Raw genomic sequence first — 19,250 nt, forward strand, 5'->3', positions numbered from 1 at the left:
CTGGTGTGTTCCTTGTTCTTCATGATGCTCTCTGCGCTTTAAACGGACCTCTGAGACTATTACAGTGCAGGTGCATTTATACGGAGACTTGATTACACACAGGTGGATTCTATTTATCATCATTAGTCATTTAGGTCAACATTGGATCATTCAGAGATCCTCACTGAACTTCTGGAGAGAGTTTGCTGCACTGAAAGTAAAGGGGCTGAATAATTTTGCACGCCCAATTTTTCAGTTTTTTATTTGTTAAAAAAGTTTGAAATATCCAATAAATTTCGTTCCACTTCATGATTGTGTCCCACTTGTTGTTGATTCTTCACAAAAAATTACAGTTTCATATCTTTATGTTTGAAGCCTGAAATGTGGCAAAAGGTCGCAAAGTTCAAGGGGGCCGAATACTTTCGCAAGGCACTGTATATAAAGACACGACCTGTCAGAGTAATAATAGCATATGTTAAATAACTCAAAAACTGAACAGTGCCTAGCTTCACTCATAAGCTCTTTCCTTGTGCACAGTACGTACAGCATTATTGTATAATCACGCAAACAGGCGCCTAACATTATGCAACGGGGGTGTACAGCGAGATAAGCGCGTGAGCTTTTATGTGGGACTAATTTAATAAAGAGTTAAGACGAGAAAGAGAAAAGTGAAAAACTTTAAGAAATCGACCTGCAGATAATACTTGCATTTCCGCGTATCTCCAGCTGTGTTATTGTGTATATGAGACAGGCGCATGCTTACTGCGGTTTTCAAAATAAGCTTGAAGAACCCAAGACGAATGTTTTACTCCTAATTACGCGCTATACGGTAGCCTCGGCAAAACAACAGATCCGTGAAGTCACCCTAGAAGCAGAGCGCAGACTTGAATCAACCCGCATGCGCTGTTTTTAATTTGCACAGCCTTTTGGGTGTTGTCGTTTTTCACGTTGTTGGCTGAGCAGTTTCCCAATAGGGATTAGAACTACAGTTCCCAAAATGCCGCTGGAATGACTTCCGGCAAAAGTGAAAAACGCTGCGGATACCTGGTGTGGACTGGAAAAGAAAGGTGAGGAAGTGAAGTGTTGTTTTAACTGAACTAAACTCTTAAATTAAAGGAAGAGGAGGGGACTAGTGACACAGGGAAGGCAAGCGTATTAAAAACATTTCAATTAACGATGTAATGTGAAAACAAGGGACGCCGATTAGTGTAAACAGTGAAGGTTTGTGATTTGATCTTGGGCAGCACTGCTTCTTGTAGTCTCGGTTTGGGCTGCTGTGATTCTTTATGTCTGCCTGTTAATAATAACTAAGTCAAGTTTGAACGAACAAGAGACCGGGAAAGCAAATTAACACAAAAAGGTAAGACTGTATAATACAGAAGTACTGCCTGTGATGTGTGGATTTGGGAATTGTGAGCAGAGAGAAGTGGAAGCCCTGCGCTTAATGAAATGGGGTTTTGAAACGTTACCTTGTGCTGTCTCGCTTGCTGTTATGATTCGAAAAACTTGTCCGGCAAGACATTTATACTGGACACAATTAAACTGTTGTCAAGATCCACCATACCGCCTAGTTACGAACGAACACACCCTAAACGAGAGCGAGAGGCGAGGGGCAGGCAGAGCTCAGCTGTGGACATGCCGAGCAAAAAACAATTTTCACACTGCGTAGTCGTTTCCTATTTGATTTAGCTTTGACGTTTTTGTTTGTTTTTCTTTGAACGCGGTTTAAGCAGTGTCGTTCACTTTAGAGTCTGTGGTTTTAATTTAACTTCAAACGCGGCAGTAGTGTTAGAACGTGGTACATCTTAAGAATGGGGTGCGGGTACCAAAACTTGACCCGTGTAATGTCAGAAAGTGGTACGCTGTCAGATTGTGGTACAGGTGCAATCAATTGCGATCTGATGGCTGTTTTGCTGTTGTCAAACAGGTACATTTACCATTAAGTATACATTATTTTTTTGCAAACTTAAACTGGAAACAAGACAAAATGAGAAGTCTGCAGCAAAGTTGCAGAAGTAAAAAAAATAAATAAAAAAATGGACAAGACCCAATGTATTGCATCTGATAAATATTATCAGATGTAAATACCGAAAACAGCATAACACACCAGATTAGAATGGACGCTGCCCTGCTTTCTTGGCGGAAGTTGTTTAGGCATGTGCGAGCAAGCGCAGTGCGCTGAGTACCAGTTTTTAGTGCATACCTGAAAATAACATGACACCGGTGGATGATGTGTCTTGCAGGGGGGGCTGTTTCAAAGAGGAGATTATGACTTCACTCATACTGGTAGTAAAATATTAAAGATGCAGATTCATATTTCATGTGTGGTTGTAGAATCTTCCAGTTTAAAACAATCTCAGAACTTTATTATATGTGTCTGTATTGATGTGGATTGCAATTGCTGTATTTCTTGTTAGTTATTTTATGACATCCTGTGTTTCTTTTTGAAAAGCGATGAGAATGAGTGTGTTGGTTTAAGCCTCATAGGAAATTCAACTTCTTACCATGATGTTTCCACTGTTTTGAATGTGCGTTTTGGGCAATATGCAGCCAGGCTGAAGGAGGAGGATTGTGCTAATTAACTACACAACCAGTCCTATAGGTTTGCTTTCTCTTAAACTGAGGAACACAAAGCCCCTTTTTCCAGGAGCCCGGGAGACCTAGACCCCGTTCACAGTACTGTGCAGGCCAGGCCGCCTCAGGGCTGCTGCATTTTTCGGTCTGCGACCCCGTTCACATTTGCCGTTTAAGGCGCCTTTGCGCGTTCACACATGTGACTGAAAAGCAGGCCTAACAAGTGGCAAATTGCTTTTTTAAATTACATTTTTTATGGAGTGATATCCTGCACTCAGAATGGAAGAGCTACGGGACACTAATCCTTGATCTGTAGCAGATGTTTCTTAGTAATATATATATATTTTTCAGTGCAGCACAGTAGCAACTTTTTGGTATAGAAACATATATATTATTGACTATTCAATGTTCTGTTGTGTAACATGGTGATGGTCCGAGCTTCCACCCCTCCCATAATCACATTATTCTCTCAAGACCATGGAGGTATATAGAACGCAGGAAACAGCAACTTGCTAGTGTTCACAGGTAGAAATATTTATTTTCGTAATGAATATGACTAACAGGTTGTACGCAAACGACTGACATCCACAAGACAAGCTCACGACTGACCACCTAATACTACTGCTCCCAACTAAGGACAGACACGGCATTAAATATGAATGAATGAATTATTCAATAACCGGTTACACCTAGAATCATTTTATACAAATAAACGCTATTATTTAACATTCATTCCATTTACAATAACCATTCATATCATTTACATGACACCTGTTTCTTCTCAGTTATACGTATTTGTTTAACCTGCATGAATACCATCTTTGTTTACAAACACGATCGTTAACCTATTCTATCATTTACTCGTTAATATTATCATTGTCGTTATTATTCTCTAGTCCCTGCCCATTACCAGTAAAGACTGATCATTAGCATTACCCCTTCTCTTGGAAGATTACTGAACATATGGCTGTAACAAAACATGTATAGCTACGGCAACTTCATTAAGAGAAGCGATACGTAATAAACTACTGCTCTGTCACCAGTAGAATAACATTAACAATAATAATCACAACAACAGGCATTGCACTAGTACAGTGGAAATACAAATTGTTACACTTTCAAAGCAAGTTACAAGCTTACGAGTGCCATTATTCAATAAAACAAACTTCCTTATTTTTTTATTATTATTATTATTATTATTATTATTTTTTTACTTCAAATATTCCAAATAGTTCCCTGTTGTAAAAAGTAAAATAAAACAATATTCATGTCAGTTCACCTCAGAGTTAGTCTTTGTCATCCAGATGGCTGTTGTAAAATCGAGCTGCAGCTTTCTCCAGCCAGATTGTCGTGAGACGCTCGTGCTGAACACAGAAAAGAATCTCAGGTTTGCTGTTCACGTTTCCTTTCATTCAATGTGTTTAGTGCTTCCCATGTGTTCTGCAATGGTGTGCCTACGAGTGGAATCTACAGCCTTGCTGCATGAAGTACAAACCGCACATCGATGTGAAGTCTGTCCTTGCCAAACTCTGATCTTCAGGGGTGATTTTTATTGATTTCGGCCTCTTTGAACAGCTCTTGATACTGACTGCAGTAAACTGAAGCCTCAATCAACACTGAACTTGAATTCCGGAAGCGGTTTTATTAGACAGATGTGTTTATGTAAATTTAAAGCAAAGTTGCCTGTGTTCATATTTATATGTTTTACTATTGATTTGGTTATTATCAAACAAACCAAAAAAGCCTTGCATGTGTTTTGCCCCTCCCCAAATGTAAAACAAAAACATCATAGAAAATCTGTTTTTTTCTGTGTTTTTCCTTGTTGTTCTGCACCAAACTTGTTCCTTGGATCTCTGATACTAATCTACATAATCAGATTGATGATGTCATACGGAAAGTCGGCCTGAAGTCTGCTTTGTGTTCATATATGCAGAGGTCTCGTAACATTTTGCGTCCTAGATGCAAAATAAATCCATTGGACGGAAAAATATTTTGTCTTGTGTTCATGGGACGCACAGAATGGAAAGGGACGCAGACATGCATATTCACGGTAATCTATTACACTGCAGCAAAATGACCGTAAAATACTTGATTGTTTAAAAAAAAAAAAAAAAAAAAACCTGTTCTGCAATGTAACCGCATTAGGCACACTCCAGTCCTGTAGGTGGCAGCAATAAGCCTCATATTTGGCTTACCCAGCAATATTAAGGATATTTACCTTTAGGCCCAGTCCACACTACATAACCGATCTCAAGAACCGCACTCAAAAAACGTTTTTATTAATCCAGCTCAAAGCGTCCACGCTGAAGTACCGTTTCATGTTTAGTCGGGCGTAATGTGTCCACACACTATTACTACAGTGCACTCCGTTTATAAGAATTACTGATACAAGAATCAACCACATATAGTGATCAAAACCACTGGGATAAAATCATTCCTATGCTAACCATGTTAAAATACTCTGCTTGTAAGAATCAAGCAATCAGCTTATAAGAATGCATCTCCACTTAGTGAAAAACTGTGAGATTTGCATCACAACTGATAAAAGCAAGCCACAGATGCTTAAATGCAGTGGTAGTCCTGACAGTAAAATACTGTACTGTAATGTCATTTTAATTCAAAGGCCATTACATGTAACACCACATTGCAGTTAAACTAGGCACCCTCACGAGACGATCGCTCAAGTATACTGCAGTAAAATAGGATTCTGCAGCCTTGAGTAAACATGATCGTAGTCATGTAACTAGCTGCTTACCCACGAGGACTTGTTTTGATTGTTTTGATGTATTGTCCTCAATGATTGAGCACCATTGGCATTTGTATACTGTATTTAAACTGCTGATGCGAGCAGGCACTCCTGCTAATTGTAATCATATCAGTCCAGATGTGATTCATATAAATGGAGTGCACTGTATTACAATAGTTTGGTTACAGTTCCTAGCAGCGCAATGAACAGTGGAAAATAATACGATAGTATCCCACGTTAGTGGAAAATAATACGATGGTATCCATGCACTGTATTTTATTTTCAAATAATTTGTTGTGCCCCATATTAGAGGTCGATATTGCTGAGAAATAAAATATTTTGGAAAAAGTGAACACACACAAGTAGGGCTTGAAGTTTTCGGGTTTTATTTTTAATCAGGTGAAGTCCCTTTTAAACAAATTTAGCTGATTCTGTTTCATAATTGCTTCTACCTTCATATCTTGCCTCAGCCTAATTCTGGTCCCTTTAATTTTATTTCAAACAGAGTTGACAAATTACGTGAATTATCCCTCATCCTACTTTTAACTCGCAAATCATTTTTGCAGACGCCTAATTTAACGTTGTGCTTTGTTATTTTCCCCACTAGTTTAAAAAGATGTCCTGACAGATTTTAAGTATAAAAATGAATACGTAGTGCGGAGTGTACACTGATAGCAAGTCCGTTGTCAATCGGAAGTTTTTTTGCTAAGCAGTCAGCATCTTGGGGATTCTCATGAAGAAGATCACCTAGTTCAAAGCTACAAAGCTGCTTTGTGTTCCATCAGGTTGGAAACTAGTCCTGCTGCGCTGCCAGAGTGGAATCTGTGGGCTTTCATTTCATTTCACTTCACTTGTCTTGTTCTGGTATTAACAGGGCTGTTTGTTTTTTCAGTTTATCCAGCACTAGTATCTAAAACCCTCTCAATTGTCTCTGTACTGTAGAGTTCTCAAACCCTCTCGGTTGTCTCTGTACTGTAGAGTTCTCAAACCCTCTCGGTTGTCTCTGTACTGTAGAGCTCTCAAACCCTCTCGGTTGTCTCTGTACTGTAGAGTTCTCAAATCCTCTCGGTTGTCTCTGTACTGTAGAGTTCTCAAACCCACTCAGTTGTCTCTGTACTGTAGATCCCTCCAGGCTGGCTGTTGTAGTATTATCATCCGGAAAGTTCTGATGTAATCATTCATCAAATGATACATTGTTTGAAATGCTGACATTTATTTCAGATGACATTTGGTGGAATCCTGTGTTTCTCTCTTTTGTTTATGATGCACTTTGTAAAATTCTACAGGGATATACTGTACCAGGAAATCTTTTCATCGAAGAATACTCTTTTAGTCTAATTTTGGGCTGTTTTAGTGGCATGGAAAGCGCAGACAACTTCCTTCATATTACACAGAACAGGAGCGGTGACTGGTATAGCGAGGCAGTCCTAACTCAGCATGGCTCATTAAGACAACAACATTGTAATTGTGAAAGTAGAATGAAAAACAAAGTGCATGCCATGGAGAGTAGGGACAGTACACACAGCCCCTTACTGTGCTCAAGTCTACCGGAGGGTGATGCAGTGCTTTTAAATGGTGAGAGATTCACTGACCGGTACTGTTTGGCCTGTATACACCTTATAAACACTGAAAGAATTACAGTACACTCCCCCTTTCCTTACCCTTTCCTTACCCTCTCCAGCCCCCTGTACTTGTAGCTGCATGCTCGGTGTCCCAGTGCAGTGAATGCTTAAAGTAGAGTCAACACCGCTTCATCAGGACGCCTCGGGAGAAGTGAAAAACATCACGAATAAGAGGCTGTCCCAATACATAGAGGAGTTTGAGACGACCTTAGTCACACTTTTTGTTTCTAAATGAAAAGAAAGAATGAAATCACATTATGATTCAATGTTAAATACATCATTTAAAATAAGTCAATAGTTTTTTTTATTCCTCTAAACAAAATGAATCGCTGTTTTTTGTTTTCTATATGAAATGAAAAAGGATGAAATCCAATCTTATCACAAGGCGAGGCACCTGCGATGTTGACACAGCAACTTTCTTTGCCACAGCAGCCTAAGAAACCACAGGAAGTCACAGCGTAATCACATAGTCACTGCAGTGTGCCACGCGAACCTGCCTTGCTCTGAAAAACCATCTCCAATTAAACAACATAAATAGCACCGGGAAGAACAGTCTCCCAGTTGAAATTGTGATTATCAGCATCCCAATTAGGCAGTGCTGACTGTACCTAGGACCACTGGCTCATACATATTCTATTCATTTTACTAATGATTCTATCCAGGTGCAGCATATAATATATATTTTTTTAAATTTGTAATCGGCAATTATTTTTCTGATTTTTCTCCTCAATTTGAAATGCCCGATTATTTTTATTTCAACCCGGCTCACCGCTGCCACACCCGTGCTGACTCAGGAGAGACGAAGACGGTCATTTGTGCGTCGCCACCTGGGAGCTTCTGTCCACTGTTGGCAGTGGAATAGCCTGGACTTGAACCGGCGACTTCCAAGCTATAGGGCGCATCCTGCACTCTACGCGGAGTGCCTTTACCGGATGCGCCACTCGGGATCCGCCCGGTAGTCTTTGAACTAATAAACGTTTACTCCATGGCTGTTAAACCCTAACCCTGAAATCAGGACCTGGTATCCCAACACTCCCACTTACCAGGGGGGCTGTGAGTCTGGAAGCAAAGATAATCGCAAGGTTACTGAGTCATGTATGTGGGCACCGCTGAGAAATTTGTATCTGTCTGCTGTGTTCAGAGTTGTCTTATCTCGAGTGATATACTGGGGTTCCTAGATCAGTGGTCTGAACAGCTGAAAGTTTTAAGCCTGGACACATCCTCAATCACTTGGGATCACTGTGTGAAAGACCCTACCCTTTGAATGAGGCATGCAGTAAACCTGAGAGGGCTTTGAAATAATGAAAACACTGAAAAAAGGGCACAGAGGTAATGGCTTCTGGAAGGGGTCTTAGTAGTTTAGGGTTTAAAATCTTAAGTTAGTCAAGTGTTTAACATTTAAAACTTTGCCTAAACGTTATAGGCCTAAACATGTTAGTAAGTTTAAACTGTCTTCATAGTCTTTTCCACATGAAATTAAATGCATTCAATTTTACACAAATACATTTAGAAGGGCTTCTTGGGATGGCTTTTATGTTTGGTACCAAACATTCCCACTTTGTAAAAATGTAAACATTTAAAAGTGTTTAACCCTAAACGAACACCCCATGTTACTGGCTTTCTTATCCCTGTTAACACTAGAACTGCTGGCTTTATGCTACTACCTAGAAACGCCAGCGGTAGTCATTTTGAGGGGTACATTTTAAACAGCTTCGATATGAAAATGACACACAAACTATCAGATAAACTTAAAAGTTTTATTTATGAACATCATATCTAACATTTGCATAGCAGAAACACTATTTAAATGAAAAAATAAACATAAAAGGCTTTATTTTTTAAATTAGCGGATATAATGCATGACGTAAAAAAAATGAAAAACTAATAAAATAAACATTTCAAAAGATATTGTGTAAACTGCTATATATATGTACGTACAAAAATGTAAAAACGAAGTAATTATTTACAAAAATATCATAAAAGGCTTTCATATTAGCCTACTGCTTAGCACGACTTCACAAAATGAAAACTATAATGAAATAAACATTTCAAAAGAAAATGTTGTGTAACCAGCTGTACATAAGAACATAAGAACATTTACAAACGAGAGGAGGCCATTCAGCCCATCTTGCTCGTTTGGTTGTTAGTAGCTTATTGATCCCAGAATCTCATCAAGCAGCTTCTTGAATGATCCCAGGGTGTCAGCTTCAACAACATTACTGGGGGGTTGGTTCCAGACCCTCACAATTCTCTGTGTAAAAAAGTGCCTCCTATTTTCTGTTCTGAATGCCCCATTATCTAATCTCCATTTGTGACCCCTGGTCCTTGTTTCTTTTTTCAGGTCGAAGAAGTCCCCTGGGTCGACATTGTCTATACCTTTTAGGATTTTGAATGCTTGAATCAGATCACCGAGTAGTCTTCTTTGTTCAAGACTGATTAGATTCAATTCTTTTAGCCTGTCTGCATACGACATGCCTTTTAAACCCGGGATAATTCTGGTTGCTCTTCTTTGCACTCTTTCTAGAGCAGCAATATCCTTTTTGTAACGAGGTGACCAGAACTGAACACAATATTCTAGGTGAGGTCTTACTAATGCATTGTAAAGTTTTAACATTACTTCCCTTGATTTAAATTCAACACTTCTCACAATATATCCGAGCATCTTGTTGGCCTTTTTTATAGCTTCCCCACATTGTCTAGATGAATACATTTCTGAGTCAACATAAACTCCTAGGTCTTTTTCATAGTTCCCTTCTTCAATTTCAGTATCTCCCATATGATATTTATAATGCACATTTTTATTGCATGTGTGCAGTACCTTACACTTTTCTCTATTAAATGTAATTTGCCATGTGTCTGCCCAGTTCTGAATGCTGTCTAGATCATTTTGAATGACCTTTGCTGCTGCAACAGTGTTTGCCACTCCTCCTATTTTTGTTTTTCCTATTTTTGTTTTTTTCCTATTATTTATTTTCTGTAAATTGGTTATATGTAGGCCTACATACAGAATTGTAAAATCAAAATAATTATTTATAAAAAAGAAAATAACTCAGTTCCCATTGTGTAACGGGAATTCACATTCAGGGAAACGCACTTCAAAGTAGCCCCCATATTAGCACAATCCACACAGATGTAACGCTTATCAACTTGTCGTGTGCATTTACCACATACTGCTCTTTCACACTGGGCACAGATATCAGAAGTTTGATTTTTATTGCATTTAGTTACTTGGCACCGGTGATTGCTTTCACTGATTACTAAGTTTTGCGCAGATGGTGGGAACTCTCTTCTCGCTTTGTTTACTGTTCCAACCAGGCTGTTTTTTGTTTTTTTTCTTCTTCACCTGTTTTGCTAATTACAGAGAAATAAGAAAATGTCATTGGTAACCCTCTAAGCACGGTTACATGAGCCTAAGAACCACATTGTCATCCAGTCTCTGACCAGCTAGGCGAGTTTCATCTTTGCACAGGTAGGGATAGGGTCCGCTGCCAGCCAAAACTTGATCCCAAATTAGACAGGTTTGTTTGACGTGCATTGTGTCCAGCGACACTGTGCTTTTGTCGGAAACAGCTGCTTGTCCATGTAATGTTTTATGATTAACTTGAAACAGGCAGTGCTGTTTTCAGTGAAGTCTTTCCAAATTTCTGCTGCCAATGCAAATATATCTGTAGTTGCTCTCAAAGCAAAATGCAAAAATATCAAGATTTATCGAAAAGTTCTTGTAATAGTAATATTATAAGACAGCAGACTATATATGCTCACGTAGACAGCCAGATGGCAGTTCTCCAAGGAATTAATAGGATTACAATAGAGATTTGGATAACACATATCTAGACGTCAAAAGCAATATTTTATTCAAATACATACTGCTGTAAACTCAGCGGAGGTAGAGATTAAAACTGGCTTGTATACATATAAAATAAGCGTATTGTAGCGGATCTTTAACACACGCAGAGTAATTTAAATTTTAAAATTGAAAACCGTCAATGACTGCCGTGGCGGTTCCAGTGTTAATTCCATGAACTCCATTCCCTCTTTAGTGATGATATCTCCCTGCAAACCTGCAGTGAGTGAAGGATGCTTCTATCTGTGTGTCTGCACGCTCAAACAGACACCCTGCCTGCACTGGGATCTACAGGCAGATTTCAATGCAGACTGTATGTATGGCTAGCAATTCAAGGGCCGGTCAAGCTCACCCTGGCCTGTTTCAGCTGAGTCTGAATTGCACTGTTTATCAGTCAAGAAGCAAAGAGGGGTTCCTGATCTGGATGGCTTTGGAATGTGCTCTGGAAGCAGGCTGATCCGAGCAGGCAAGTCTTTGCAAAGACCTGCTTCAGGTACACACTGCAGGCACATTCCTGCTTCAGGAACACACCCTCCACAGAGTTTGTCCTAAACACCACCAAGGGGCTCTTGTTTCAGCTGATTTTAAAGCTGCAGTGTGCGTCTCACAATCAGGTTCAGTTTTACACAATAGGAATGGAAGTAAGGATCCCATTACATAGCAGTTTGGTCCTGAACCTGTTGCATATCTAATCAAGCTCCTGGTAATACCTGGAATGCATTAAACTGCTGTGCATTGAGTCTTATTTCCATCCCTGGGACTACCGCCGTGAGGCAAGAGGCCACAAGGGGTTTTGCATTGACTGCTTACCAGATCCACTGTCTTGTACCTTGTTCATCAGTGATGTGTTTATATTTCCTTGGCCTGCGCACTGCTGTCAGGATTATGGAGGAGTGATCATTTTTTTGATATTTTAAACCTGCACTGTATCTTATTGGAATGTCATTAGGCATTTCATCCATTCATTTCGTAACTTCCTCAAAATGTTTTCCCACCAGGTACAAGTTAATGAAATGTTGTGTTTCTCCTCCAAATCACGAGATGAATGCATTTCCACAGGTATACAGGTGAGAGCCAGAGTGCCAGGTTATATCCTAGAGAATTTACAAGGGCACTTTTGTAACCCAACAATAGAAAAGCATTTATTCTCTCTGTCGTCCTCCAAGTAGTTTGTAACCCACTTTATCACGAAGAGGAAGAATAAGTAAAGATTTCTGTAAAAAGCCAATGGGTTTCTCAAGAAGTGGGACACTCGTCCCTGCGGTGAACAGTTTTTTCTGGGGCAGGCTGTAGATGACGTGAAGCCTCTGATCGAGAACATGCTGTGAAAGGGATGGCTGGAGCCCTGCACTCGATACACTGGCAGGATACTTCCATCTGCAGCACAGTGGATTCCTAATATTACCAAGCTCTTAACCTGTTAGTAAGTACGTGGTGGGGGGCTTTGTTATTTGTTATGACCAGACCAGCGTTGCAGGCTGATGGCTACACAGTGTGTCTTTTAAAAGTACAGCAGCAGCTCTACGCGGCGTGAAATCTGTCCAAGACATCGAAGTTCATTTTGAATAATACTTATATTCAAAGTGAACTCCATGCTTTCACTAAATTGGCAAACTTTATACATTGCTCCCCCTTTAACGCTGTAGTCGGGAGCCATAGTTAAGATACTGTGCTGTTTGTGTTCCGCCTTATAACGTGACTACTAGTGTTGGTGTAATGGCATGATGGGGCAAATGGGAGCCATGATCGCACTGCCTTATAACCTGTTCTGCCGTATAAAGGGCTGCCTTATAAAGGGGGAGCACTGTATAAATTTAAACAGGCTTATTAGAATGTTATTGTTGTGCTGTCTCTATTGGTTTTATATTGTGACTTGAGCACTCCCAGTGTATATTTGAAGTGTTTTATTATGATGTTTTGCATTGCAGAGCTACTGAGTCTTTGTATAATATTACAGTTCCATGCCTGCTTCAGATATGTGTCAATTCCAAGGCAAGTTATACAGTAGAAGCAAGGTCTGGCAGTGACAAATTCTATAAGGCATGCTAGTTTGATAACGGGTTAGATCAAGATTTTTAAAGGTACAGTATGATACTGAAGGTAGTTCAAGGTAAAGAAGCGGTATGATTTGTTTGATCACAAATGCCGATTGTTACTCCTGTGGAAGTTACTTAATTCATAACGGCGCAGTGTAAGATTAGAGAGAGTTGAGATTTATACAGCTGATTGGTTACCAATAATCCCACTATATTCAAGTTTAAAAAATGAAATGTGTTTAAACCTACTGTTTAAACATTTAGGACTACATCAGTGTTTAACACGTTTGTGAGCCTCTTTAGCTGCGCAGCTCTGAGGTGACAGAAACCTGTTCAAGGGAAGGCTGGTTTCAACAAACCATGCTGTCCAACTGTGGACCAACACACAAGGCCCTTGATGTGAGGAGGCGTTTTTAAACTCAAGACATTTTGCAAATTATTCTCTGTAGTGTGGTTTATATATTATTTCATAATGGCAACAGTTCCACTCTCTCACACCTTGTTCGTAAGAATCCTTTTTTTTCTTGGGCAGCGCACTACAGTGCGCAAAACAGGAACCTGTATAATGGAATTGTACCCATTGTAAGTCCTGTTTACTGATCAGGAGGATTGTGGTTTTAAAAATGGAAGTGTGCAACTGTGAAGCGATCACATCTGTAAAAGTTTAAACATTTTAACCCTTTGCTGTCCAGTGTATTTAACATTGAGAAAAGAGGCATTAAACAGGTATGTGAACATACCCAGGGCAGTAAAGGGTTAAAAAGCCCAAATGGAAAAAGTTAGTTGGTGTCCTTCATAAACTTGCAGCTGTGGGGTTGGGGCCTGTTTCGTGTATCTGAAACTACTTTTGAATGATTCAAACAGGACAGTCAGCACAGCCTGCTGTAATTGGGAGTAGAGTGTAGACAGGTATACGCTACAGTTACATTTAACATAGGCTTGGGCACTAGCTTTGTATGTTTTGTTTTACCATTTAGTCCAGTATTTTATGAGCACTTGTACCAATGAGTGTCGATTTATAGTGCTGTCAAGTTTTCTGCCTAAAACTACCTGCAGCTGGAAAGCATATTTGTAAGTGGGTCAGTAAAGCACATCTGGAACTGCAGCACAGCTGACTCTAGCTATGTTACAGTGACAGTGTTCTAGCAGGTGCTGCTGCAGATCACTGAAAGTATTCTTGAAGTTCTTGTTGCATAACTAAGTTTTAATCTGCATCTTTTTTTGTTTATATATTGGAGCCTAACACAGTTTTGCCATAATTGTGCCACATGTGATGAGTTACTGTACTTCACAGTGCTTTACAGAATGTGTTGAAGGAACGGCTCCTTCAGTCCTGTGCTTCTGTATTGCCGATGATAGTCTCCTTTTTCCAGCACCCCTACACTCTCCTGTAACAAACGGATTGGGATTGTCCTGCTGCCCATGTGACTCCACAGCAGGATGGTTTAAACAGCTGGGTGTTTTCACAGTGGTGGGGTTTTCTTTCAGTGTGCAAACACCTTTCCACTAGCATTGCGTAGTCAGATCGTCTGTTTGTTTGCTTAATTATTTAGTACCTTATTAACACCAGTAATGGTGTTTCATTGCACCCTCCCCCTGTGGCTAAGCACACTGTGATTATGTAAAATTTCAGTAAAAGCGTCTTTGAATTGGTATCGTTCATGAAATTGGTTTCCAGATTCTCACTAAAGTCATGGCCGTTCTTTTCTCACATTTCTATGTGTGGCCCGGAGGTACTGCTCAGTAAAGACCAGGTCGTTCCTTATCGGGCCACATTCCTTTTAAGTTAATTGCAACTTATAATGTGGAATAGTTTACTAATACTAATAGTCTTAACCTCGAGCTATGAGCCCTGTGTCCCTATCTTGGTACTGCTGCTTTTGTGATTTTAGTGTGTAATGTTGACAGGGGTCTGCACTCTCAAAGTTTCTGTTTATAGAAACAAACAGACTGTACTTGAATACTATCTAATGCCTCATCTCCAACCTCCGATACAGTGCAGTGTGGTGGCATGTAAATGCTGCTATTTGGCAATTGTAGCCGCATTTTTGTTTTCCGAGATTGAAGCCGGAAGATATTGAGACTGATTCGAGCTGAGGACACAGAGGCAGAAGATCCTGGTTTTGAATTCCAGATTCCAGATATCTGGTTTGTGGTATGCTATGGGCTTTGACCCTTCTCAGCTGTCTCCATAAGTGCACTCTCCCTTTTGCTCTTCACAATGATATTGGCATCCAGGCACTAATGGTGGTTGTGGTTATGTGCATCTGAAACAAGCCATTCCTAACATCATTAGGACTGTCGGTTTGAAGATAAAAAGAGCAGTTCGGCACTAAAGCTTTTAACACCTGGCTTTGTGTCTCCTCTCTCTCTCTCTGTCCCATTGCTGCTCTGATGTAGCTTTTAGAAGCTGTTTAGGCCTGTTTTTAAGAGCGAGGCACTCTGAGCTTGTGCAGGACTGTGAAAGGCGATTGTGAATTTGGCAGCTTGCTTAAGTGTTGTTATTTTTATTATGCAACTGTCACAGTGTGTCTATAAAGATGTGGCCTTCGCCATCCAAGCAAGAGTAGGACTGTAGTCTGTGATCCTGCTCAGCTGCTGTGTTTTAATAAAATATCTGCTAATGCAGTCCCCCAGACTGGCTTCTGATGGATATCTTGCAGTAAAGGAACCCAGCCTCCATATATCTGTAGATCAATAGAAGTTCTAAAAGAAACTACCGGTTGACAATTTGAGTAGAAGCCTTTATCAAGATCTTCAGTCGGTAAAGACAAAATTGAACTAATTACCTTTTAATATTTCTATCTTAAAATTGAGTGTTTTGATAGATGTAGGTGAACTATAAAGGCCTAGATCAGGTGACAGTGATTTGTCAGGCACACCATTTTATGAACACATATTCCCTGCCCCCCTCATTTTCTCATCTATCAGATGTTTATTAATTTTACCTTCGTTTGCTACCCAGTTTGAAATGCCCAATTGGAAAGTCCTCTCAATGCATGGTTGTGCCTTTACTTGAGGAGCCTTGACCCTTTCGTTTGGACACAGAAGGCTGGTAATGGACTCAAATGGAGGTGGATGAGACGGATACAGTAATTGCTCAAAGGGCTCTGAAATCAGATCCTTTTAAGATAAGAGTGGTTCATGTGTGTGTGTTTTGGATTTTTCTTGTTCATGTTTTTGTGATTGAATGAGAAGAGGAAATTGAAGTCCATTGTTCACTGCTTCCCAAATTGAAACTTTTTCTAATTTGATGTTTAATATCAGCACTGTTTGTGTATTGTTGTATGAAACGGCTTTCATAGAGGAGCCACTGAACCGCAAACCGCGAAAAAGTTCCGACCGGAACCCGACCCGCTTTTGCGGTTCACCCACGGGCCCCTCGGGTACCCGACCTGATGCAGGACTCTACCGCAGAGTCTGGTTTATGGTTTGATGCTCTTAATTTTTGGAGTAACAGAGACTGGGTAGAAAATGTAAGACTGTCCAGGGCAACTTTTCAGCAGTGGCATATGGTCAGGATCTTCAAGGTATTCTCAGCTGACCAGGCAGTGCCAAGTAAACCGACAGTCAAATGGCATTATGTTGCCTCACTTGCGTACAGTGTGCTTGCTTATACTATGAAACATACTACCCTAATTATTATTTGTTCATTTGTCTGACGCCTTTATCCAAGATGACTTACAGGGTTTCCTGAAGGGAATGTTATCAGCCAATAAGAGATCTGCTTTTCCCCCGCATAAGTAAAACAACGACCAGACGCTAGAAAAAAAACAGTTGAGGGTATTCTCCGTTTCAGTTGAAGGTCTTGAGTGAGTTTAACCAATAGGCGAGTCGAAGAATGTCTTTTTTTTTTTTTTTTAGACAGGCGACCAATCAGGAGTGAGCAGAGGCGGGTCAGAAATCTCCCAGGGTATTCTCTGCCTTACTTGAAGGACCTGCTTTAGCAACCAATGGGAAAGTCAAAGCTCTGACAGCTGACCAATCATTAGTGCAACCCCAAAACATGAATATTCCTTGGTTAGCACTGCAGTTAGGAGGATAGCTGGATTTGCACGATATTGCTTATAAATATATATTGATAAATACAAATACCTTTACAACATCTAATTATTTCGAATTGTATTTTACACTAAAATAAAACAAAATGTGAGAAAACTGAGACATCATAGTCGATTTGGTTACAAATCCTTTTTCAAGGAGAACTTTCTCTGAAAAATTGGAGATTGTTAAAAAAGGGAGATGTACACCACAGATCCCCGAGCTGACACGGGAAGGGAAAGGATATACTCGGCACTTTCAGAATGCAAATTATGAAATCTGTGGCTTATAGGTAGCTGCCACTTAAAAAAAGGAGGGGGGTCGGCGACGGCGGTAGAGTGGGGGGGGGGGTGGGGGGGGGTTTGCGACGATTCTGCTACCCCAGTCCATTTTCTCACGGCACGCCACTGCTTTTCAGTACCTCTGCAGGTAAGTGGAGCCCAGTACTGGGAAACAACGTACAAGATTGCGACAGCCTGTCCCTATTTCCAAAAGAATCTTGGTGGCATTATGGCGACTTTCGACAAGTATTGAATATCGGTCACTGGGACACTTATTTAGTATAGGACGATCAACAGCCCGTACAATTACAAAATAATTTTGTACAGCCGTTGTTTAATGCCATTGTATGTGCAGTTCCCTGCTGGAGATGCTTTCCGTGATGTCATTTGATGGGTTTGAACAAAAGTGGGGATTTCCTCAAGTTGGTGGTGTGATAGATGGCTCTCCTATTCCTATCTTTGCTCCAGCTGAACACCACAGTGACTGTTTCAATCGAAAGGGGTGGCACTCTGTTATTATACAGGGGGTTGTTGACCATAGGTGTAGGTTCATGGATGTGCAAGTTGGGTGGCGTGGCAGTGTTCAAACTCAGGTCTATTTCGCCATTGGCAACAACGACATGCTGTTTCCTCCTTGGACAAAATGTATAGTCGGAACAGAAGTGCCTATATTTCTATTAGGTGACCCCGCATATCCATTATTGCCCTGGCTACTGAAACCTTTCCCAAGACACGGAACCCAAAGTGAATCTCAAAAGAAACATAGTCATAGACCGTCACAGGCCCGTATGGTGGTTGAGGATGGATTTGGTCGTCTGAAAGGCAGATGGCGGTGGTTATTAAAACGCTAGGACTGCCACATCTCCTCGCAACCAGAGTCTGTAGGTGCTTGTTGTACACTCCACAACATCTGTGAAATTCATGGGGAGGAGTTTAATGATGCATGGGTGGAAGCCTGAACGCCCCTCTAATGTTGATCCAGATGGCCTGAATGCACAGTATATAAGGAATGCCCTGGCATCCTGGATACAGGAAAATTGAATTTCAAAAGAAATTGGTCTTTTATAGACATGTTACAGTTTTAGTATTGTAATGAACTGTGCCCTTGGTGGTCTTCAGGTGCAAATAATAATCGATTTATTAATAAAGTAACACGGTCACTGTTTGGGCCAAGACCACACTACAAAAAACAACAAAAGAAAACTAAATATTTCCCAAACCCACTAACTTGCTTTCACTTCCTCATGCTTCTCTCTCTCTGGCTCTCACTCTGTCTCTCAGGCTTCAGTCTCTCACAGGCCCAATCTCACTGGCTGTCTCTCACCCTACACTCTGACTGCTCTGTTCTCTCTGACGTTCAGCGTTCAAGCCTTCAACTCTCTCCACCCTCTTTCCCGCCCTGACCAACCAGCCAGTTCCATCCCTCGCAAGCAGCATTCCTGGAGGGGAACGAGGGATGGTTACGACCGACTCGGTCCACACGGTTGCAGCGGGTGGACTAAACAATATCTCTAAACACCCCCCATCAAGTACTAGTGGCGTAGTAGCACCCTAACAATACATGCAACACAAACACAGGAGACAAACAAACACAAGACAGACGAGACAAACAAACGGGACAGCATACAAATCCAGCAGACACAGACGGTGCCCGGGTCGCTACAGTATTATCAAAACCACAATGTACATGGAGATTTAATAAACACATTATTAAGTTATTTTATATCTGTTTTTAAATCTTAACTCTTTCAAATTTTACATTTAGTATAATTTTATTAATTAACATTGCTTTCCTAGGTCTTTATTCCACCCTCACCAGCTTATTTTAAACTATCACACGGCAGCGGTTTTTTTACAGTAGGCCTACCACTTGACCAGTGAAGGCATAAAGAAGTGAACAAACTATTATTATTATTATTATTATTATTATTATTATTATTATTATTATTATTATTATTATTATTATTATTATGATAAAACATACCGGTATAAGGCAGAAAAAAAGTGCTGAGGTGAGGGACACGACTCAAAGAAATTTAATATCTCATTATGCTGTGGTGGAGGAATGTGCACAGGTGGAAATTGTTGAGTATTGGAGTATTGTCCTTGCCATGATCCCTGAGCATC

General features: G+C 40.4%; 1 protein-coding gene across 3 annotated transcripts in view; it reads left to right on the forward strand.

Moving 5' to 3' along the window:
* Positions 1-952: 952 nt before the first annotated feature.
* Positions 953-19,250, forward strand: part of LOC117969377 (phosphatase and actin regulator 4-like) — a 68,055-nt gene continuing 49,757 nt past the window's right edge. Inside the window, exon 1 of one of the 3 annotated variants that reach the window (XM_058997748.1) lies at positions 953-1,046. The gene's annotated coding sequence lies outside the window, so the exon portion shown is untranslated. The other 2 variants (XM_058997747.1, XM_058997749.1) reach the window with 2 other exon arrangements.

This window comes from Acipenser ruthenus, chromosome 23 (assembly GCF_902713425.1).
Source record: "Acipenser ruthenus chromosome 23, fAciRut3.2 maternal haplotype, whole genome shotgun sequence".
Classification (NCBI taxonomy): Eukaryota; Metazoa; Chordata; class Actinopteri; order Acipenseriformes; family Acipenseridae; genus Acipenser; species Acipenser ruthenus.